Below are 24126 nucleotides of genomic sequence, written 5' to 3'. Positions count from 1 at the left end.
GTCGTGTCCTTTGATACCTTCTAAGTTCCTGTATATAAACTAAGACATCGCGCTGATTTCCGGCCGAAGCAAGCACTCGATAACTAAATTAAAGCAGATATATATTGCGTACCCGCAGAGATATTCAATATGTGTATGATATGAACTCGAGCTCGAGCTCGAACTCGAACTCGATTTTAGCAAATGGTAACTCGTAAGTCGCAAAATTTCAATGAGTGTGTGCATGTTTACTCCATAGTTGAAGTCGCTTTCGAATTAAATTAACTCTAAAACCAAGAAAACAAAACAAACCTACTCGTAAAGCTAAAGCAACAAAAACTAAAGAGAAATACATTTAACTGAAGTAAGCGAGTGTGAAAACGATGGAGGGGAGATGTCGAGGAGGAGTAATTAGCATACCGTAACAGCTACTTATATAACTTACACATAGTACATATAGTAATCGTACATATGCATACATATATTTTCATGTGTATCGACGCCGCTTGATCCTGATATTAAGTCTAAGTTTAGTTGTGTTGTGTAATTATCGATTTTGTTAATGTTTTGCCCCGAGCATTATATTATTATGCTAAACCTATACCTACACCTAAACCTACACCTATGCCTATCATTATATGTGTATAATTAGCCTATACATACTTGATGAAGAAATGATTTCACCCACTGCTTTATTCATGTTCTTGTATTATTATTATTTCGAGCCCTCGATAAGTTGTAGTCTAAAGTCGGTTATGTTTATGATTATGTTCGATTATAGTTTGTTTAGTGAATTTTAATCTAGCGTTAGCAATTCTCTTTTTTAAAAAGTTAATTATTGTGAATAAAATACAACAAGTTGCAGCAGTGCAAAAATATACACACAATTCAAAAGTATCCCAACTACTTCGTGGCTTTATAATGGCCGCACTACATCACTACATTTTGATTCGTTGATTCGTTGACTTCTTGACATTTGTTCTGTTTTTCCACCTATTATTTCGGTAAGTACACCAAAGAGGAGGATGTTGACACATCGCGAGTGACCTCTCACCATCGAATTTATTCATAGACATCCAGATACTCGTTCTCGTACAAAACGTAAAGCTAAATACGTATGTACTGCACCTATTCGTAAGCAGATCAGTTCGTAGTCGCCACTCTCTCAGCCAAAAAGAAAAAGTAATGCTTTCTGATCATTAAACGAACACTCTCTAAATAATTTTATCTTCTCGTACAATTTTCTTTATTGTCCTTGGTTTATTGAGTTTCTGTTACAATCTTTTTTCGCCACTGGTATTGTAATACAGCGCTTAAATAAATTAAAACTAGAATTAATAGTCTTGTTTCGGCATATGTCTTAAGATTAAATAAATTATTATGTAACTGTGTTTTCTGAACTTTTCTTAATGTTAGAAAGTGTTTTTGATTTCTTGGTTTAAAGGTAGGTAATGGAAAAGATTTTCAGTTTTAATGTTTGAATTTTATGACTGAATCAAATGGTATCAAACCGTTGAAGTTGATAATAAATATTAATTTGGCTTCCTTATATTCCGTTTATAGCACTTTGAATCACTGCAACCAATTGATAATTGACTATTAATTATTTAATAATGTGTATTTGGAAAATATACTTGGTTAAGCTGCAAAACCAAAGTCAAGATGGATTTGTTGCACAGCTGTGCAAGATATCACTTTATGACAAATGGATTTAATTTTACTTTTGGAATTTGCGGTGGGGCAGTCTTAGCACCTAAGAACTTTATTTCTTTTAGTTTTTTTAATGACCAGCTGAAGGTATTCCTGTTCATCTAATTTTGTCCCTGGACAATTGTCGGCTATTTGGTGGATTTGAAATTTCTAAGCAAAAGTGTCATTCAAATTTGTTGCTGACGAACTTTTTATTGATTCGTCATTGTGTTTTTGCATACATAAGGACTTATTGCCTTTTAAATGCACTCGAATACTTTTTGTTTTGCAACAGAAATTGCAGTCTTGGGGTACAATAAATTAAACCAAGTTTAATACTTGTATGGAAATAAAAGTTTTTTCTTTGGAATGAATTTTATACAGAGGTCAACTTTTTCACTTAATAATATAATATAAGTCTACTTAACTGGTACACAAATGATTAAGATTGCGTATATAAAAAGTATATTTTTGTAAGGAAAACATTGGCCAAGTAAAGCATTAAATTAGATATCTTTTGATCATTGAATTGTGTAGGTGAATAATTTAAGAGTATTAGGGTTTTATGGTTTGCGAAGTAAGGGTTCTCAAGTATTACCTAGTTGATCTCTAAGCCATTAAAAAGTTTTGTGAAAATAATTGTATATGATCTACAACTATCACAACAATTAAATATTTTATTTATATTTTGAAGCGTATATGCATAAAATCTATAAAGCTGATTCGATTTTTCAAAACATTTTTCGATTTTTCCAATGGCAGCCGTCCGTAATCTCATAGTATATCAACATATTTAAAAAAACAGCCAAGATAAAATTAAAATAAGGGTATACAATTTCGTATAAAAACTTTTTTTTTTAAAAAGCTTTTATTTTTAGTCCACGTTATTTTTTATCACTTCTCTACATATGTATATGCTATATGGGGTGCAGCGCACATTTACCTTATTCAAATAGTGATTATTAAATATTACTTTCAAAGTTTTAATTTTCAAGTGATCTGGGAATCTTTCCTTAAGCCTTGCAAAAGGTGACCCAAGCCTGTTCTTCTGAGACCTTAACATGACTCTTGACATAATTAAATGAGTGGGTTTCCTTAAAAAATATATTTTTTTTAATTCATGTCGATTACTGTGATCCAAATTGTCAAATAATGGCTTGGTAAACGTTGACGTTCCACTAATAAAACTCAGTTTATATCTACAAGCTTTTTTGATTAATTTGGTACACAAAGAAAACACTTGAACTTTTAAGATATTATTAAAACACTGGTGAATCTGCGAACCCTCAGTTAAAAAGCCCCTGCAACCAAATCATGGATCTGCTATTGGTCGAAACATTTTAAATAATTTAATGTCGTATTTTGTATGGAACAATTTAATTTTAAATGCTTAAGCTCTCAATTTAGAGTTTCTTTTTCCCAGTGTATTTATATGTAATAACCCCTGTGAATTTTTTTATAAAGTCACTCTTGTTAAATATCTTAAAATTTGTCATTTATCTATATCTATTGATATGAAGTAGGTATAAAGTTATGACTGTAATGATTATTTCCTTTAAAAAATATTAACCTTGTGCTATACCTAATTCCCTTTGCTAGAAGTTAGGCAATTGGAAAATACATAAGTTTCGTAGATTATGTAGTTGGAATTTGAAAGGCAAACAATTAAATAAAGACTGATTCTCTACGAGCTCTTGGCCTTAATGAATGTGTGTATAAATAATGCACATAGCTAATGGGATGCGATGGGATCGATCAAAATGTTTTCAAAGGTTTTTAAAGTTTTAAATTAAAACTAACAAATCATTATAAGAATCAAATATTTGCATAGATAATTGCCTTCTCTTTGAGTCATAAAAACAAGCCCCGCAATCTCATGTTTGTTTAAATGGCATTCAACCCCTGCCAAGGGGTTGGACGAAGCAAACCCGATAAATGCATACACACATATATACGGAGGTGTTCGTCCACATATTTATGTACCTTCTGACACACAGATGTATCTACCTACATAAATTTAAATAAGTTTTCATCGATGGTGAGCTTAGAGGCTTCTGGGGAGGAATACACCATAAAATGCACCCTGCTATGTAAACACTGGCATTTCCCCTCTTCGAAGGTTCGCAGATTGCGAGATAAAGTGCCTCGGTTCTGTTCGGTTTCATGCGTTTTTTACGTTATGTACAAGGAGACGCTTTCACCCATCGAACAGCTTTCGCTGGGCTGGGTTCATTTGGGTGGGATTGGGGATGGGCTCGGTGGGTGGTTGCGTCCAATGAAACGAACAACCACCACCGCCAAAGCATAGTTTTCGGTGGTGCGAGAATTTTAAAATAAATCGATTAAATGGGTGATGTATCAAATAAAGAAAGCTGCCTCAAAAGGATGGCAAAGTAAGTTTATTTGTTACATAAATAGTGGTTTACAACAAAAAAAACTTAACATGAATACGAATAAGAACCCTTAAAATAATTTTCCATTTAACGTTTGGTTTTCAATCTGGAAATATTAATATGCTTCGCTGCTTGGGATATTTAAAACAAAAAGGGAAGCTACATATACCCTTGCAGAATATTCTGTAAATTATATTGGTTGGCCAAAAATAAAATCCATAAAAAATCCCAACTTCCTAACTTTAAAACAATCGTTCAGTTATATGGCACCTATCGGATATAGTCGGCCGATCCTTATGAAATTTGTTCGGTCGTATGGATTGGCCAAAAATGAAACCCATCGAAAATCCCGATCAATCAGTTATATGGCGGCTATAGGATAAAGTCGGCCGATCCCAGCCGTTCCGACTTACATGCTGCCTGCAAAGGAACGAAGGGTGTGTGCAAGGTTTCAATTCGATATCTTTAAAAATGAGAGACACGTAGAAACAGACAGACGGACAGACGGACATGCTTATATCAACTCAGGACGCGATCCTGATCAAGAATATATATACTTTATAGGGTCAGAGATGTCTCCTTCACTGCGTTGCACACTTTTGACAAAAATTGCAAGGATATAAAGATAAAGATGAGTTGATTTTCATATTCCCGTTATGATTGTTGTTCGATGTGTTTAAGTTGAAAATCAAGGAACCTTTTTATGATTTTGCTGTACATTTTTTAATCGTCCTTATAAAAGCTTTATGAAAAAGTTTTCTGATTAAAGAAGTATATATATAGGAGTATATGCATATATTTTTAAAAACAACAGACTTTTATTATTTTTCGAATAATTTTCCGATTGGTTATATGATAGCTAAATGAACAGCCCGCTCCGACTTTTTTACAACTAGCGGTAAGAAGAAAACTTTTGGGAAAGGTTTGTTAAGCTATCTTCAAAACTGAGACCCTTGTTTGCTTAGAAACGGACGGACTGACGAATGGACTGATCGATTCAGCTGATAATCCTGTTCAAGATGTATATCCTTTAAAAATACGATAAACTAAAGGCACTTATAAGTTAACTCAAGTAAGTTAGTAAATAGTTTTAAACGACAGCCAATTTACTTAGTGACGAAGCATACTCAGAATATGCGGAAGTACCAGCTGAATTAAAAATCTTGATACGAGGATATATAAGAGAGACCTAAAAATATGAAATACGTTTAACGTTAAAACATTAATTGGTTCAGCGGTTAAAATGCAAAAGTACAACTTTTGAAAACTCGACCTGTTGGGATGCTTTCACTTTTTTGAGACTACATTTTCAATTTGTTCAAAAACAAGTAAAAAGTTAAATTACAAACGACCATTTTGGATATTAAAAATAACCTTAAATCGACGATTGCACCTTCAACATAAAATGCAGTAATTATATTTTCGTGTAGGTCAATAACCAATTTCTTCAGAGAGCGATGGAATAGCCTATTTTGGTATGTAAATTAAATGTTTTGCTGGATACAAATTTAATCTTAATTATGAAAAAAATTCTTTTAATTCCCTTTATTTTGAGTGTTGGTGCCTTCTCAATTTGTATCTGTGGTTTTAAAACACATAGAATGCAACGAATGACTTGCAGGATTTCTAGTAATTTTGGTATTACTGAATATAATATTTTCGCAAGAACAGATATATGTCTTGAACGATGAGGGTTAAAACACTTTTTACCCGAGGGATCCATGTCGAATTCGCGGCATATGCGGGGTAATGGTAAAAAGTTGTCGCAAGTGCCCGTGGATGGCTGAGAATATGTACCTAATTCAATACGATTCGATCTGGTAATCAAAAGATAAGCGCGCGGAGAACCCCAGCCGGGAATCAGAGGCCATTGGGGGTTGAAGAAGTCGGATGAGCAGAATGTCGAAGGAATAACAATCAAATGATTAGAGCGGCAGTCCAACAACAACCACCACACTGGTGGGAAACTGGAATTCAAAATTGACTCGTCGATGTCGTCAGCCTCGAATCCAGTTGCTCGGCCTTTGGTTTTGACTTTGGTTTTGGTTTTGGTTCAGGTTGGGTTTCGGTTTCAGCCTCAGCTTCAGCCTCAGCTTTGCCATACGGGTTGAGCGACGGGCTTGGGACTTGTTTCGCACATAAAGATACAAATGTATCTGCGCCAGACAGCAAATGGCGTATATAAAATGATTGGACATGAGTCGGTGTACGTGGGTAGGTATGTGCGCCAGTGTGTGTATGTCGGGGCCCAGTCGGGTGGTTGTTCCGACCAAGCTCTATGGCCGCAGAGCGAGTGAGATGGGGCGATGGCGACGGCGACGGCGACTCGGGGCCGAAAGAGAGGCAAGATGCACGCGCGTTTTATGACCCGCCGCGTTGCCTTTTGCCGCCGCTTCCCTTGGCTTTTCATCTTTTGGCATTGGGTCTTCACTTCGCCCGGCATTCTCATTCTCATTCTCATTTCCTTGGCGTTCTCGCAAGTGTTGCCATGTTTGCCGGGTTTACGACCTTCTGGTTGGCGTTCTTTTCCCACTTTTCCCTTCTGGGGTCTCAGTTCCCAGTTCTCCGTTCTCTGTTCTTCGTTCTCTGTTCTCTGTTTTTGTGCCATGCTCACCTCGCATCCTCACATCCTCGCCGGCATCTCGGCAACCACCTCCGTGTATCTGTATCTATGTATCTGCGTGTCTGTATCTGCGCCTGTCCGCCGACTGCGCTGCAACCGAGCCGAGCGAACCCAACCGCCTTGTGTCAAAGTGAACAGCAAATATTATTTTTTGGACACTTTGCCATCAGGTCGCCGTCGCGTACTCGTACTCGTCCTCGTCCTCGTCCTGCTCCCCGTTCTCGGTGGCCATTGTCCTGCGGAGCTCCTGGAGTTCCAGTGCCCGTTGTCGCATTCGAGGTCCGACTGTGGGTCCCGGAGCCACGGCCTTTGTCTGCGGCGGCAGAGTGCACCAATTGTGTTTAATTGAATCCGACAACAAAAGCCAGAAACGCTGCAAAAGAGAACCCAAAAGTATTCCAAAAAGTATGCCCAAAGTATAAAAAGATAATGGAAGAAGTGGCTGTAAATCAAGAAGAGCCGGTTCGGGTTCGTTTGTTGCCAAAAATACAAGAATTAATTATAATAATGACAAAGAACAAGCACTTCGACGACCCCACTCCGCGTCCGCATCCGCATTCGCATCCGCATCCGCGCGCGTTCGGTTGGCCAATTGTGAATATGGATTACAATTTCGCGTGTGCGAGCTGAGGAAACAAAAAAAAAATATGGAAAATGGAAAAAAGCAAAGGAAAAAATGAATCTACCAGTATTTCCGCCTTGCGGTTTGGCAGCTGACGGGCCGGTGGGGCCATTGGTGCTGCTTTGGACTGGGATCCTCGAGTGCGCGGGGCGTGACTTCAATTAAAGTGATTTGTGGCCTCCGTTTCTGACATACGAGACGTAAATAGCGGCCCTGAAGTATGGTGCCGCTGAAATATGAATATTGGAACGCAGTCCCCGGCCCATCGGCCAAACAATCGCCAGTCACGCATCCCCACCTGAAACCGCCTCCAAGTTGGCTAATATATGGGCTTCTTTCTAGATAGGTGAGTACATCCGATACAATCAATTGCTATTTAAGATTTAACGATTAAAATTTAACGCATATCCTAAACGTTAATTTATATTTATACGTATCTAAGAGATTGGTATAACTCATCTCATCTCTCATATAATAGTCAATCAAATGGGCTACAATAAGAAACCAATAATCAATCAGCAATTAAAAATCTATTTATCTTTTTCACCACATTAATTTTAAAGCAGTGAGCTGTTCAATTTGAGCTTGAATAAATTAAGCTTATCTTAAAATACACATTATCGTATTAATGGTTATAGATACATCCGCGCGTTTTGAGTTTTCTTTCCATAATTTATATGAAATAGGGCGAAGTAATGCCGACTTAAACAGATAACTAAATGTAAAATCAGCAAATGCAAGAGCACCCAATTAGCTAACAAATAAATACTATTGTATAAGGCCTATTTGCCATTTAAGCTATTGGATATAGTTTCCATTTCATTTACATTATTTAAACTATTCGAGTTGTTAGAAATGCCCTAGGCGGTTTTCGCTACCTAACTCCTTGCATTCTCTCTTCTCCTTTGGGCTTGTCAAGAATCGCCACTAGCTGGAATGAATAAATTACCGACAGTTTCCGGAAGGAGAGCAACATTCCGATGTCTGGCAGGTAGAGAGCTGGGTAAAGGCTTCCACTCCTCCTCTGAATGATTTATGGAAGTGCGAAAAGAAGCCCGCGGCGAGGGCGCGCAGAGTGACGCAAAAAGCGGCCGAGATCCGCAGGATTTGGCAGGATTATGCTGATGACAATCCGGTTCGGGTCACTTGCAGACCCCGTTCGGATCCGTAGAAATTTCTTGTTTTGGCGAAAGCGTGAAGGCGGGTCATTTATGACCACATCATAAACAGTTTACAGCAGCTCGGGCCTCAAAATATTTTGGTCAGAACAAAGGGCCAGTCGAGACCGTGGCTAATTCCCGGTCGGAGATCGGACAAACGGGTTGGGAGAAACTAGAGCAGCTCAGCTGGAGGTGGGCGATGATGTAACTGCAACATATGGCACTTCCTGCTCTCCGAATCGAAGAGCCAATGAATACATAAAGCCCATAATTGATGACGTGCGGAATGGTGTTCTGTCACAATTTAATTGCCCCTTTTCCTCGACCGGGGAAAGTCACCCACCCACGAAAAGCGCGTGCTGAGCCCCCTTCGACAAATGGCGGCAGCAATAATGGGAATATGTTTCAGAAGAACATAAATGTAGAGACATGTGTACGGTACATGCAGGCAATCGTGTCACCACCGCCCCGCCTACACTCATTAAAATTCGAAGGGCCCAAGAGCATCCAGGGATGTGGGTTCGGTTCGTATCGGTTCGAGGGTTCGGTTCCCGGGGACCATCTTATCAGTTCCGCGGAACAGGCGGCCCAAAAATAATCTAATTTATTCCGACACTTTCATAAAAAGAGACCAAAACTCTCGGCAACAAAGCAAGACATTATCGCCGCATAATTAATGCCACATGTTGCAATGCGCTGCAGCGAGACAATAAAAAGCCAGTCGGTCGCTCTTTTTTCCCGGCTTTGGAGCCATCATGATGGCGTTGTCGCCTAGGCCGCGGCACCCATGAGATATCATAAAGCCATCCCGCTTTTAATTGCCGCCTAGAACGACTCGCCTCGTTTCCATATTGAGCGCTGGAACTAATTTGCATAAATTTATCCGAATGAAAATCAGCGACGGAAAAGCCTGAAAATCCTGTCCTGAGTCGTTTCCTCCATCCACCAATTTTTACCGTCCGCTTTCGCCTCCATCTTCGCCGGCATTGCGCATGCGCCACTTTGCCATCGGTGGCCATTATAAAATGGGCGGAGCCAAGAGCCGTTAGCCCACCACGGACTCAGCGGCCGTGGTGAGTTACCCTTGTTGCCTGCGGTGTGGTGGAAAGGAAGCAGACTGTGCAGGATGCCGAACCCCTAGGTATCGGGTGTCCATGACAGTTTTAAGCAGTTCCGAGAATATTCAGTGCCCGCATCATGTCCTTTAAAACTCACATCCTTTGAATTTTAAAATTTTGGTTTGCTCTTTATCTAAAAATAACTGAAATCTATGTTTTTGACTTCTAACATTTTAAACTATTTAAGCCACAAGGAATCTCATTTAGACAGATATTAAAGATGTTAAAAATGAATTTTTTATTTTGTTTACGAAATAGTGTTTTTAAAATGAGAAAAAATAAAAAGCAACGTATAAAGGTTTGAGTAAATTTATAACATCGCATGTTCCGCTTCGGTTTAATAATATTTGTCATTTTTAAAATTTTAATTGTAAATGCCGTAACTCGTATTGTAAAAAGAGAACGTGGCTTTGGTATAAAGTGAGTAACAGTACAAATATTATCGATTCGAAGATGATATATGGTTGAATCAACCAACTTTAGCCATATTTTTACTATAACAATATTGCACCGTGCTTGGACAATTGATTTAGCCGTAACAATTGTTACTTTATTACATCTTGAACATGTAATAAGCTAATGTATTGTTGTAAAGTAGGATTTTTGTCTTATTTTGAATTCTAGGCTTATAATACCTGGTTCCACAGCGTCATGAAGACCTCAAGTCTTACACTGAAATATTTACATAATCTTTACTGTAGTCCTTACATACTTCCATTCTATGAAGAAATAAGGCGCACCAACATTTTCAAATAAATTTGCTTAAACCAACCGATCTTTTACCAATAATTACAGTAAATGAATATTTATATCAGGACAAAAAATTACTTCAAATTTGTTATCACAAAATTAATCTCAAACCATTAGTAAGTGTGTACACCATTATTTCGGATAGTAGGAAACTAAGGACTATCATAAATGAGCCTTTGTCGCAACTTATATCAACAAGAGAGCGCGGAACACTAGTACCAGTCGGGAATACATAGCAAACCGTTTTCACAGTTACTTTACCGATAGTTACAGTAAGCGATTAACAACTAAAACAAGTGGCTACCATAAAAAAATTTTAAATTTATGTGCAAGTTTGTTGATAACTAACAACAATTTTTTATGTGTAATAAACAGTGACAATGCTTCATGAAATATTCAACTTGTGATAATCACACGAATCATGAAACATGCGACATACAGCATAAAATGCATCTTCTTAAATCTGCAATAAACATCCAACACACCACATTCTAAATTAAGCATGCATTATGTTGAACGTGTATTGCTGTTATCATGACAAGCTATCATTATTTAGTATTTCAAACTTTCTATACCCTTGCAAAGTGTATTCTAATTTTAGTCAAAAGCAGTGAATGAGACATTTCCGAACCTATAAAGTATATGTGTTCTTGATCAGCACCACCACGAGAGTCGATGTCCGCCTGTCCGTTAGTCCGTCTGCTTTTACACAAACTAGTCTCTCAGTTTTAAAGATATCTGCTTAAAACTTTCTTTAAAGTTGTCTTTCTTTTGCATGTAGTATATAAGTCGGAACGAGCCGGATCGGACGACTATATCATATAGCTCCCATAGGAGCAAGGGTATAAGAAAGTATAACTTTGGGATTTGGTAATATTTAAATACTATGGCATTACGGTTTTAGTAAATTAAAATCGGACATCTATATCATATCGCCCCCATAGGAAAATTAAAAAATTAAAAAAATTGTATTTTGCTGTTTTTGTATTTATCAAAAGATATAGTTATTATTATCGAAATGTAGTCGTTTTGTAATAACTGCAAGGATATATAAACTTCAGCTTGCCAAAGTTTGCTTACTTTTTTTTTTTTTCTAAAATTTTTTTAATTTGTTTTGTCAAAATAGAGCATATGTTTTCTAAAAAAATTTGGATTGTTATAAAATTCTTCTTATGGCTCGATGATAAAAGACTTAATTTCACAAATCTTCAAAATTTTAAGAAAAATGTATGTATTTAAACATTCTTAGTGGCAACGCACAATATAATTTTTTCTTGCCTTATTTAGAATCTAAACTGTATTTTTTTAGTCAAACAGTTTATTACTGAACTGGGAAGAACTAGGAGTGAATGTTAGTTATTTCACTATCTGAAAACAATATTTGTAGTACAAATAATGATTTTGTTTTAATTCTTAAAACTTTGTTTTATATTTAATTAAAAATTATCGGGACTTAACTAGTTATCGATGCTTGTCTACGCGCTTTTTACGCCCGCCCCCGCGGGGCGACCTCTCGTGTTGGTGTTTGACTTCCTAGTTCCGCATTCCCAGGGCCAGATGGCGCTGCGAGGCAAGACGACGGGGAATTGAAAGTTCTCTTTCTCTTCAGAGAATCGAACTCTTCGCTCGCTCACCAACACAATTGCAGCACGGAGTTTGCCTAAGTGTGGGTGAGTCTGATTTGAATGTGGTCGTGTTGGTTGGCGTTGACGTCGACGCTGGATTTCTGCTTTCTGAGCAGAAAAATGCTGTCAAAAACATTCCGAAACAGTATTTGAAATATGGATGGAAATCCGCTCCAGTTCTCAGATCATCCAGAAATGGGAAATCAGATTCCCAGTTGGGTCCCTAATGAGCTCACATATCCACAATCCTTCATATATCTTCTCATTCGAAATAATTTATGGAACCAATGACCAACTCACATCCATTTCACAAATTAAAATTGGTTGCTATCGCTTGTTTTTCCAATTGATTTATGGCCCACATAAAAAGTTGAATGGGAAAAACTCGGCAAAGAAAAACCGAACACGTGTGCTAAACTATCAAAGAGAAAGAAAATTTGATATTAATTAAACAAATTGTAAGCCGTCAAAGTCGGAAAGGAAAACTATAATTCATATGCCGAAGAATTGATTTTCTTGAGTGAGACGTTAGGCGGAGGTTCGATGGGAAAGTCAAGTAGCCAATAAATTTGGTCGGCAACGGGTCTGGAATTTTAAAACAAAACAAAAAGAAAACCTCGACTGATTACAAATGAAAATGCACGATTCAAGTGCAGCACTTGTCCAAGTAGAATCTTTATGGATTCCGTCGCTGGAATGGGGAATTCAAAAATGGAAAACTGCAGCCATGATTCCCGTTTTCCAATATCAAAACTTGTTTGACAAATGGCTTCTTTCGATTGCTGATTACTCAAGTGCCCTTCGCAGATGTACTTGGTGCTGAGATTGTAAGGACCCTCGTCAGTGGGCATAATTCGTTTGTCAAAATAATCGAGAGGAAGTCGTAAATTCTCCAGTTAATCATATTCAGGGGGAAGAAATGTACATTGTATCTTGCAACTGTACTTAAATCTAATTTTGAATTTTTTTCATTTGCCACCCGCGTGTTGACGTTTGCATATTAACAATCCCTTTTCTTAAATTGCCAAAACCAGGTGTCAGGGCTTTACGCTCCCTATCGGAACTTCACGCACGGTCTTCATTAATGAAGACACTGTGAAAGCCATTAAATTAAGAATTCAAATTAACCAAGACAAAATTATTTTTGTAACAGTGGATAAAGACAGAAAAAGGCAGATATAACCAACAAATCAGCTAATAAAATCAGTCACTTGTTTTATTTATGACAGCTCGTTTATTAAATAGTTTTGTGACATCTCTTACGTATATTTTTTTCAAATATTTCAAAAAGTTGGCATTCTAAAAATATTTGTAACAAATACCGTAGTGCATTTAAATGGCCTGAGGAGCTGTAACTTACTCAAATAAAATAGCCTGAAGGAAATTGAAATTTTCTTTTTACTAAACATCCCCAGTAAAACCCATCTGGTAAACAGCATATTAAACCATGTAAATTGTAGACCACCAGGGGCGATATTTGCTGGGACAAATTTCAGATTCCTTCCACAGTGCTCCGGACTTGTTTTCTCGTTCGGCGCGAATGAAAAACTTGTTTGAGCCATAAATTTGCGTTGATTTACGCATTTTATCATCGCGGGTTGAATGGCAGCAGAATGGTATTATTTTTTTTTACAAATTATTGAAATCGACGAATGGCGGCGTGTTGCTCCATTTGCAATCCGATCCGCTGGCCCCGCACTCACCCTTCCCAGCCGCTGGTAATCAAGTTTTATCGGCTGCTCCTGATGATGGTCCTTGGGCCGGGACTCTTCCTCCGCTGGAAATCTGGGATTCGCATTATGCGACTGCTGACCTGAAACCCATTAAGTGCCCCACATCAGAAGGCGACCATTATTAGAGTGCTTTCAACCTAATAACACCAATAAAAGCAGTGCCAAACAACACGACCCCCACACCCCACCCGCCGATCTTGAACCACGGAGCAAGTGGAGCGCATGAGACACTGTAAACGACTTTTTGTGCAAAAATTATATGCCAGCACTGGCTGGCGCCCGACGAATATGATTTTATTGTTCGCGTACTCGCTCGGCAGGCGGCCATTGCCGCTGCCATCTCCATCTACATCTACATCCACAATGCCATCGCTACGCCACGCCCCATTCCACTTCATTACAATTCATTTTGCAAATGTAAAAAGCGCAAAAGAAAACACAGCCCCAAGAGGACTGGGCAGGAAACCATCCTCAAAGTGGTTCTGAGGATGCACTAAGAGAAAAAATATCTACAAACTCATTTGTTTTTCTTTATTGATTTATACATTGGTTTAGAAAACTCTTCCGAACAATTTACAACAGAATTCCAGCTGTATATCTATACAAATTCGGTTGCAATAAAGGCAACTTATATTTCTCTGCAAATCTGTTGCTTATTAGTATGTTAACCTCTGTTTAATATGAGGATTTTGTTAGGAAAATCGGTTTAAATAATGACTTCTACAAAGTAAACTTATTTATTATATAATGTCAAGCATGTAATCAACTGAATTAAACATATAAAATATTATTCAGCGGTTAAATGATTTAGAGCTGTTACAATTAAACATATTCTTTTATTGATAAAAGATATGAATAAGTCTAAAATGCTTATTTTTACATAAGTAATACATTTTTCTCCCTTTTAACATTCCAATACCTGTTTTATCTTTATATCTGCATTTGAAATGCATTTATTCTTTTAAAATTGTTATTTTTCAATTGTTTTTTGTTATAGACACAAATATTTGTTAACTTTTTTATAATTAGTCGAATTAAAATATTTGTCGTCCAAAAAACATGAAATGAATATTTAAAAAACTCTAAAAATTGTACATTTTGTAATAATTCCATTTTAAACCTAAAGTTAGTAATATGAAACATATAGAAGTCCGATTTTTTCCGGTGTTTGGGGCATGGCTCAAGTGGAGCTGGATGTGGCGCCGCGCCCACTTAGAAGCAAGCCTCTCCGAATAGTGCGCCTCGAATTGCCCCCGACCGCTGGCCGAAGTAAGGCAAATGGCATGAAATGGCCTTTTTCCATTATCCAAATGGAAAACTTACACAAACAGCCAAGAAAATGGTGTCTGCCGAGAAGCGAAAGGAAAGTCAAAAGCAAAACTACTCGTGCGCGTCATTTCCATTGCTTTATCAGCCTGAAATTCCGCACAAACGCAAAAAAGAAGGCAATCCACATAGAAGCAAGCAGGGAAAACACATATCGGGGCGTAGTAAAAGCCAACGAGTCCCTGCGCCACACTCCACTTTCCATTTATGCCTCCACGGGTAAATTGCTCCAATTAGGGATTACTTCCGTTGTATCTTCCTAAGTTATTAATTAGGATTAGTGCAGGTCGCGGCTTGAATTACGATTGTGGCCAAAGGGGCTTCGGTAAATGCTAAGCATAAACATAAATTACTATTAGCATTTATATAAAGTTCAATGCCATTCATGGTTCTATCAAATTAACGTATTGATTAAATATTAGATTGTCAATAGCTACAATAATTGAAGTTCTTTTGTACAAAAGAAATGGAATAATATTTTATTGTGTTCATTTCACATTTAAGACTAAAATCGTTAATTGAAGGAGCTTATTTTTCTAAAAGCCAAATAAAAGTACTTTGTTGATATTTAAAATATATAAGTTGGTAAAAATAATAATGCTTCAGTTATGATGAGAGTATCAACATTAGTTCTAGAAGGCAGTAATTATACAATCATATTCGAATCAGCTCGGCAATGTTTCCCCGAGACAGTAAGACGACTTCCGCGATTTGTTAACCTTCTAAGCAATTAGCTGACCGTTTGCTGAGTCAAATCACAGAATCGCTGACCCAATTAAGGCAAGGGCAAAGAAAGAAATAAAGAGTGGCAGGCAAACACAAACAGAGCAGAAGGCTTAAAGGGAAAACGCACCATTAAAAGGCGACAACAATAAAAAGGCAAATAAAGAAATGAAAAGAAAAGAAAGCGAATGTGTCTCGAAATGGGTGAGAAAAAACTCCCTGCCCCGCCAGCCTACTGGCTCAAGGTCGCCTGGACAATAATGATGATTTAATGGCCTCATAAATAAGTTTATGGCTTCAAACACAAGCCGAGCGAAGACGAAGACGAACCGTCGGTGATCAGCGATCGCGATCGCAGTGGTCGAAAGGGGTCCGCAAAACTATCGAGGGTCAGAATCGCCCGGGCTTTCAGGGGTTAACAGGATATGGCCACGTTACACGTAACATACGCAGTTTATGGCCAATACACACAAGACACATGTCAATTCCAGCTCGGCCCTGGAATGAAATTCAAAGTTTATCTGGCAGAACTTGTTAATTCCGAAATGGCATTAACAAACATGTTGACAGTATCTTCCTCCGCATGTGTGTGTATCTTTATGGACCCCTCCCAGAGTATCTGTGTGTTTCGCCAAATGGAATGTGCGTGTGTGCCTGGGGGGCTATAACCCCTTAGGGCTCTGAGCTGCTGACGGGGCACACCACTCGGGGAGGTCGCTGCGCAAACAGAGATTAGGTAAACAATGGAATCAGCAAAAAATGTCGTCCGCCCATCAAGCAAAGAGTTGGGACTCCCGGGAAGCAGAGCCCATCTCGAGCGCAGTGAAGCGACGACTTAATTAAATCGAGTGGAGGCGACCGGGGCCGCGGGGCGGTGCCTTAATCGCCGCCATTAAAAAAATATTGTCAGGTGCTGGAACAAAAAGCTGCATGAGCACCTGCAGCCACATCCACCTCGGAATACCTCCACTTCCTCAGCAGGAGCAAAACAGCAACAGCAGCAGGAGCCGGCAATGAATATTAAATGAGGTTTGAGCTTCACTTTCGAGCATTCGCAGTTCGCAGTTCGAGAGTAACGAAATTAAGTAAAAATTGCACAATGGGAGCAGGAGAAAAAATTTGGAAGATCAGGTTTGGTATTGGTTTTTAAAACTATAACCATTAAAATATTTATTGAAGGTATTTATTGCCATCTATTTACTATCTACTTTTTATTTTAGAAACATTACTTATGTTTGATATTATTTGGATTTTTAATATTTACTTTAAGCTAACAAAAGGACACGAGAGAATTGAAAAGCAACAATGTTTTTGAAAATTGCTTTAGTTTTTTAATGTAATAGGCTTGACTAATAGAAACAAAAGGTGTGTTTTTACCTTTAAAATGTAATACGCAAGAAATTCAGTGTGGGGCTTTAGAAGTTTGAAAAAGTTAAAACAATTTATTTGAAAAAATATTACGTCAACTACTTTATTCATTAAATTTAAGGTTCTCCATGAGGTACCCGTGGTTTCGATTTCGACATCCGATTTCTACCATTGTCGACGATGCTCCGACTTCTGTATGGTTATTAACGATTTCTTTTATTGCCTCCGCGCTGTCATGTAATCGTCTGCAAGTGAAGGGTGAAGAGGGTAAGGGGGAGCGGTACAGGATGTGCCATTCCAGGGACTTTCACCTGCGGAGTCAGCAGATCGCCAAATCCCACACACATGCAGGTTGACTTGCAGGGCATGATTCCCAAAACAGAAACTTTGTTAGAGGCCGTGTCGCAGTGGCGTTTACGACTTATTAAGTTGGATAAACGTTTACGATATGAAAATGAGTAGAAATCTTGTGTGGTTAATTAAAAAAGCGGCAGGAGCAGAAGGCCCATTCCACCCGGCTCCAATTCTGTGATATAATAAAACGCTGTGAAATGTAACACAAGCCGCAATCCACGAGCCGAGCTGCAGCAATTTATGTGGCACGAGTTTCGGTCTTGTTAATTGTTTTATGATGCGCCCATAAATCCGTGCCCCCGTTCTCTGCCCTCCCCCCTCGCACACCTACGCAGCATACGTCGGGCTGCTCGTAAATTACACACGGGACAGGCATTACGGCAAATAGGCAAATGCGCCCCGGGCCGCCCGTTCAGCATCATTCAGCGAACACCGCTCCGCTGCCAACTAAAAAACAGATCCGTCCAAATCCGGCATCAATCGTCGCCCCATCCGAGAGCAGGCTGCTTACATAAACTAGTCTGGAAGACAGGCCAACTGGCTCCCCATCAGCTCCAGCCACGCCCAAGGAGCCGCCGCACTGTGCATGCGTTCTGGCGGCGACGGATGTGTATCTGTGTATCTGTCAGATACTCGAACCCCGACGGCAATGGCAGGCCACGGCAGCCATGGAAATTGGCAGGGGAAGGGGAAGGGGGACGGCCATCGAGGCGAGATGAGACTGAGACTAAGACTGAGACCCAGAACCCACCACCATCCGCTGCTGCTCTACTTTTAGCCACATACACAGCGAGTTTTCCACAGGGGGGTGGGTTTCCACAGCTAGGGAAAATACACTGAAAAATATGCCAAAAACATACATTTTACTAATAAATTTGTGAGTCCATAACATTTTTAAATATTAAAAAAGATTTTTAAACTTTAGCAATATAAATTGATAATGGTATTTTAGGTACACATTTTTTTTTAGAAAGAAACTTTAATAAGCAAAACTTTAAACAAAATAATTTTAAAGAAAAGGATCTGTGTCTGAAAGACATTCGAATTTCACGAATAAGTATTACATTTTTAAAGATCTTAATACTATTTGTACCCCATCAAACCAACTAAGAATATAACTGTATTGATGGAAATATCATTGTACATCACATAATATCAAGTATATGGACAACTTTTTATGTATATATTTGGAATATCTGTAGATTCGCAATAAAATTATTTTCTAATAGTAATAAAAATACAGAATTAATAATAATTCACTCATTAAATATTTGTTAAAACAAAAATGAAATTTTTATTCAACTTATTAAACTTCAAATAGCATACATTTTGCATTTTTTAAAGTGTAAAATATGTAGTGGCTCTAAGTGCAATAAAAAATATTTAGTATTGGGGCCAGCAGTTATTGAATATTGCCTTCATACGATAATACCATAAAATTTGTGTTGTTTTAATTTAATTGGTAAATACATTTTGTTTCTGTTTAATAGTCTAATGAGTTGTCCATTCACACCTTCAGTGCTTGATCATACATGTCAATTACTTATTATGAATTAAGCATTCAATTCAGGAAATTAAAGTTTTTACGATAAGAAAGCATTATAATATTAACACACACTTTGGGATGGGCTAAACTTAGTCATTGTAAGTGTAATTTTATTTTACAATTCTTATTAAAGTAAAGTCGAATGAAAACAAAATTAATTTTGTACTAACTCAAATATTCGGTACGTTTCCTTTCAGCAATTTCTGTGGAAATTGCTTGCGGTTAATAAACCCGCACTTTTAGTTAGGCCGGAAACTTTTCCCATTTAACTTTTCCCGCTGCCCCGAAATGGTCCATTTTTTATTAACTGCTGATGGAAGCCGCAATTCGGGCAGCAGCCGACTAACGAACTAACCGGAAAGAAGAATCTTTCTCGCTTTTCAGGCCTTACATTGATGCCTGTTTTTTGGCTTTTTGTGGGATCGGCTTAATTTCGGTGTTCTGCTCTGTTTTGGTAGTTGCGGCTGTTGTTTGTTATGAATCTTTCATGAAATTGGCAAGGCACGAGGGTCGGCTTGTCGTTTGATGACTAAATAAATACTCTGCTCTGCTCAGGTTTTGATTTAAGATAATACATTTAATTTAGAAACTTGTGTACACTTTTGGTGCGCACTCGAGCAAGTGGTAATGGGTATTACCGCATTTAATATAAGTCATTATACATATATATATTTGCAAGAGACAAATAACGTTTTTTTGTTCGCTTATTTATTTTAAACATTTGGTCTACAATTTAATATACTAAGCTAATAAAAATACATTCACTGCCGTAGAGCAACCAAACTTCGCCACAATTTCCCTCGCTCCCCGATAAATATTTCGTCGACTCACCATTTAGATGAGTTTCTTGGGGCCTGAAGACCTTGATTTGGGGTCGAGTCATCCGAGGAGTACGCTGTGTGTGGCCTTTTCTTTTAAATTTGTTGTTTTAAAAAGTTTTTTCTTGTAGCTGAAGTTTTGATGAGCCGTGTTATCAAAAGCAACTTTTTTGTGGACTTCGACGCGGGCTAAATGATTCTGTTGTGCCCCTTCTCCCCTGCTGCGGTTATTTATTTTTGTTTTAAGGAAGGGAACTTGGGTCTAGAAATGAATGTTCAATTTGGGCCTGACGCACGCCGAGTGGGAATATTATCCGGGCTTAATGAGATTACCTGCCGGCTGTAAATTTTTGTGGACTTAATTTTTGCGTTGGCACCTTTTGGCCTCCGTTCGTCTTTGGTTTTCCAAACTTTACAGTTTCTGCCGCGACATTTCAATTAAGTTCGCTCCGCCCCCAACTGCCGGGCGTATAAAATCCGGAGCTAAATTTGCTCACGTCGCAGCTCCTGCGGACTTTTATGCTCGTCTCTGATTCCCGAATAGGATTGGCCCGGTCCGCCGGTCTCCGATGCATATCGCATCTAATCTTGCATCTAATAAGCATTTTCAATCAACTTTTATGCTGCGCTGTAAAACGTAATCGACCTTACCGTCACGCCCCCCCTCCTCAATTTTCCCAGGAGTTCATGCGAGCACTGCATACGTATTACGTGCATACGTCGCACAATAACTTAATCCGTAAATTTTATTTTAAAAATCCCTAAAACCGCTCCCGGGATTTCCTCGGCGATGGCTGCGCGATAAATTGAAACCCAACGCCCAGAATCCGCCCCTTCCCCCTCTCCATCGCTTGCACGTGAGGAGCTCACATTCGGGTAAGCATGGAGTACGTCGGGGTCACCACTCGCACCCACTTGCCAGAGAAGGGTTACCAGCTCCACGTTGATTTCGGCCCGTTTCGGCCTATTGAATGGGCGTGCATTTTGATTTGGGCCGTGAAAAATGGAGGAAAGCTGAGAACAGTGGGATGAAAAATTAAATAGGTATATCGAATAGAATTAGGTCCTAGTTTGAAAAGGCTTTTATTTATGCATTATATTAAACCATTTTAAAGTGTGAAAATAAAAATATTCTATGAATAATAATATTTAACATTATTTTACATATCTAAAACTAAGCTCCATTTTTAAAAATTACATCAAATGACAATATATGTATATTTTATTAAAATATAGTCTAAAATATAACCTTTAAATGGTCCTAGAAATATTATTTCCTTTTCGGACAAATATTTCCACTGTCCATACTGGCATGGCAATTGAGAATTTCCCGATTGCATTCAAGAAGAACCTGAGCAGCAATTTAGGCTAAAATTCCGTGGGCTGACTCAACGAAATCTAAAGTGGGCGGAAGTGGGTGGGGATATGGGATTGAAGCAAAGGGTATTTTTAAAAATCGAAGACCATTTTGTTGTTTTTTTTTTATCCCTTTCACCAATTTGATGCGTTCCGTTTGATTATTTGCGTGCGTGATGGGCCCGAAAATGAAAGCAGGGAAATACAAATTTATGCCCAGCAACCACAAGTGGCTGCTGCTCACCCTCACGTCCTCTCCATCTTCCATCTTCCACCCAGATCCAGATCCAGATCCATTTGCAGCTCCGTGTTTATCCGCTCGAAGGCAGCCACTTGCGTTGCCATCGCGTTGCGCTCCGATGCCCGTAATAACACGCTTTGATAATTTTCATGGCCGCCTACCGCCGTGCCCCAATCCAATCCCGAATCCAGTCCCAGTCGCAGTCCCAAGAACTCCTGCCCCGTCTGCGGATGGGCTTCGTTAAACTTTATTTGAATTTATACCCGCATTGGCTCCAGTTTCAAACCCCAAGCCCCGCCTCTCGCTTTTCGGTCTATCAAAATTCAGGACATGCCTGGCCGGCTCGCTTATCCTTTCGCTCGTTGCCGAACGTATCCATTTTGCTTGGTTAATGGACATGAAAATTAAACCGAAAATCCACCTTCATCACCATCCATCATCCCGTGCACCTTTCCCTCTGTACCACTTGGAGAAAATATATTACCAACGGTGGAACTTCTATATACTCATTTGGTAGATACAAGCATTAATACAAAAATTATCAACAGAAACAGTATTTAATTTCCTTTATCAATAAGATGTTTTTCATACCAATATTTTATATAAAATAAAATTTTTCACCAAAGAATACTTTATTACAAAACAATATATAGAATGTTATATAAATTAAATATAATTATATATATAAATTAAACGTGGTATATTTGATGTAGGTTTACCTTACCAAAACGCATAGAATTGGAAGACAAATATCAGATTACATCAGTAAAATCTTTTACTACATTAATGTATTGCGGAAAAGCATACAGCAGTGATTTTATGCCTCCGCGCCGCCATTTTACCCGGTCCTAGATTTAATGCGGAATTTAAAGAAGGGCGGACCGGCGACTCTGGGCCAGAGAACTCCGATACCGGGGCAATAAAATAAATATGCGATTGCCATCCTGGCTGCACAATATTCAGTCCGCCATTGGCAGCTGTGCAGAAATGCAAATTGCAGGCGAACTGAAAGTTAGAAGCCGGCTCGCAGTGACAATTACCATATAAACGGATATTTATCGGCGCTGGCCGCCGCATGCGACAATTGGCGCGGCCTTCTCCGCCTCCGAACGCGCATTTATGGCAGCGCTTTGCGGTTTATGGGTTTATAATGCACGTCGCTGATTATCGCGCATGATATGCGAATTAAATTTTTACAATTTGCCAAATGCAAATACACTCTGGCAGCCGCCATTGGCCGGATGGCTTTAACCCTCCGCTGCGCGGCGTCCGCTTAACGGCCACCGCTATCCATTTTAATGAGCGGCCTGCGCCGGTCGAATGGAACGAGGACAAACGAATTTCAATAATGATTCAATTTTAATTCGAGCGCGGCTCTGGGCTCTTAATGGGAATCGAATGCAATCGGCTAAGCGCTCAATTAGCGGGACATTCGCTTCTATAAGCGGTCCGCGCCAATCGCTTCTCACATATCAAAGGGTTGCGATAATAGCAAAGTGGGGGCCTTTTAGGGAGTGGGGGCAGTGCGTGATGGGGTTCCGAGATGCGGGCAGCTGATGTAACGCTCCAGCCAAGGGATTGTTGACTCGGAATCAGAGTGCCGCCATCGGGAGAATCGAGTGGTGCAATATCCAAACGAGAACACCCATTACAACAATCAAGAAACATTGAATGTGATTTTTGGAATAACAAAATGCTTCATCCAGAAAAAAAAAATAAAACATAAGTCTCTTATTAATTTTAAACCCACACAAGTGGTTTCACATTTTCATACGAGATTTGAAAAGCATTTGTTAAAAATTTCATTTCTTAAAAACTTGAACGAAATGATGTACAAATTTACATTACAATCAGAACCCAAAAAATAAATTAAACAAAAGAAGAATTAATTTTTTTAAGATATATATTTTTTTGATATTTTATTGAGTTAGATTTAGAGTAGTTCAAATAATAATAAACTTAAAATTTTAATTTAGAAAATATAAAAACAATTAAATATTTGAAGGGGGAATAAAGCTAATAAAAAGTTCTTACTAAATGCAATAAAATTAGTGTTGCTTATTACAACCAATAACATTTTATTAGCCTTATTCAGATTATAAATATTTAATTGTAAGAATGAGCAAAAATATATATACTCAATCCCTTCTCTTATACAAAAAATTATTTTCCATTCGTATACGAATAGTAAAAATGTCTTTCAACATTCGCTGACACTAAAAGTTTTTTTTTATTAATCTTTTCCTTAATAAATTGTTCGCCACGCGTGGTAAAAATGAATTTCAGCATTCGCTGAGATTGATATTTTCACCCAATCCATATTGCATTTAATGTGAGGTTGGTCTTAAGACCTTTAACACATTTGCAAGTTTGTAGTCCATGACTAGCATCATCTTTTTTTCGATTTCCGGTGGCCACCGCAGTTGGCAAGTTTACAACGAATGTTGATGGTCGCTGGCATTAAATGTAATATTTTCAGAAAACCAAACTCAATATTCGGGACACAGCGAAAATTTCAATATTTTGCTTTTGATGTTTTCAATTTACGAACATTGAACATCAGGGAAACGTGTCGCGTTCGCGTGGATTTCATTTATGGCAAACAGAACAGAATGGGCAGAAAGTTATGATACATACTGTATATGGGGGAATGGGGGGATATATGCACGGAATGCAGGGACCCAGAGATACAAGATACATAT

At 38.5% G+C, this 24126-nt stretch overlaps 1 long non-coding RNA gene across 1 annotated transcript in view; it reads left to right on the top strand.

Annotated features, from left to right (window-relative positions):
• The first annotated feature begins 6721 nt into the window (after positions 1–6721).
• The window catches only part of LOC123037234, a 110933-nt gene continuing 93528 nt past the window's right edge, over positions 6722–24126 (top strand). Inside the window, exon 1 of the long non-coding RNA XR_006417423.1 lies at positions 6722–7652. This is a non-coding gene — a long non-coding RNA (uncharacterized LOC123037234). The remainder of the gene's footprint in view (positions 7653–24126) is intronic.

The sequence above is a fragment of the Drosophila rhopaloa genome, unplaced genomic scaffold (assembly GCF_018152115.1).
Source record: "Drosophila rhopaloa isolate 14029-0021.01 unplaced genomic scaffold, ASM1815211v1 contig_155, whole genome shotgun sequence".
NCBI classification, from domain to species: Eukaryota; Metazoa; Arthropoda; class Insecta; order Diptera; family Drosophilidae; genus Drosophila; species Drosophila rhopaloa.
Note: the sequence above shows the minus strand (reverse complement) of the source record. Positions and strands in the feature narration are given on the sequence as shown.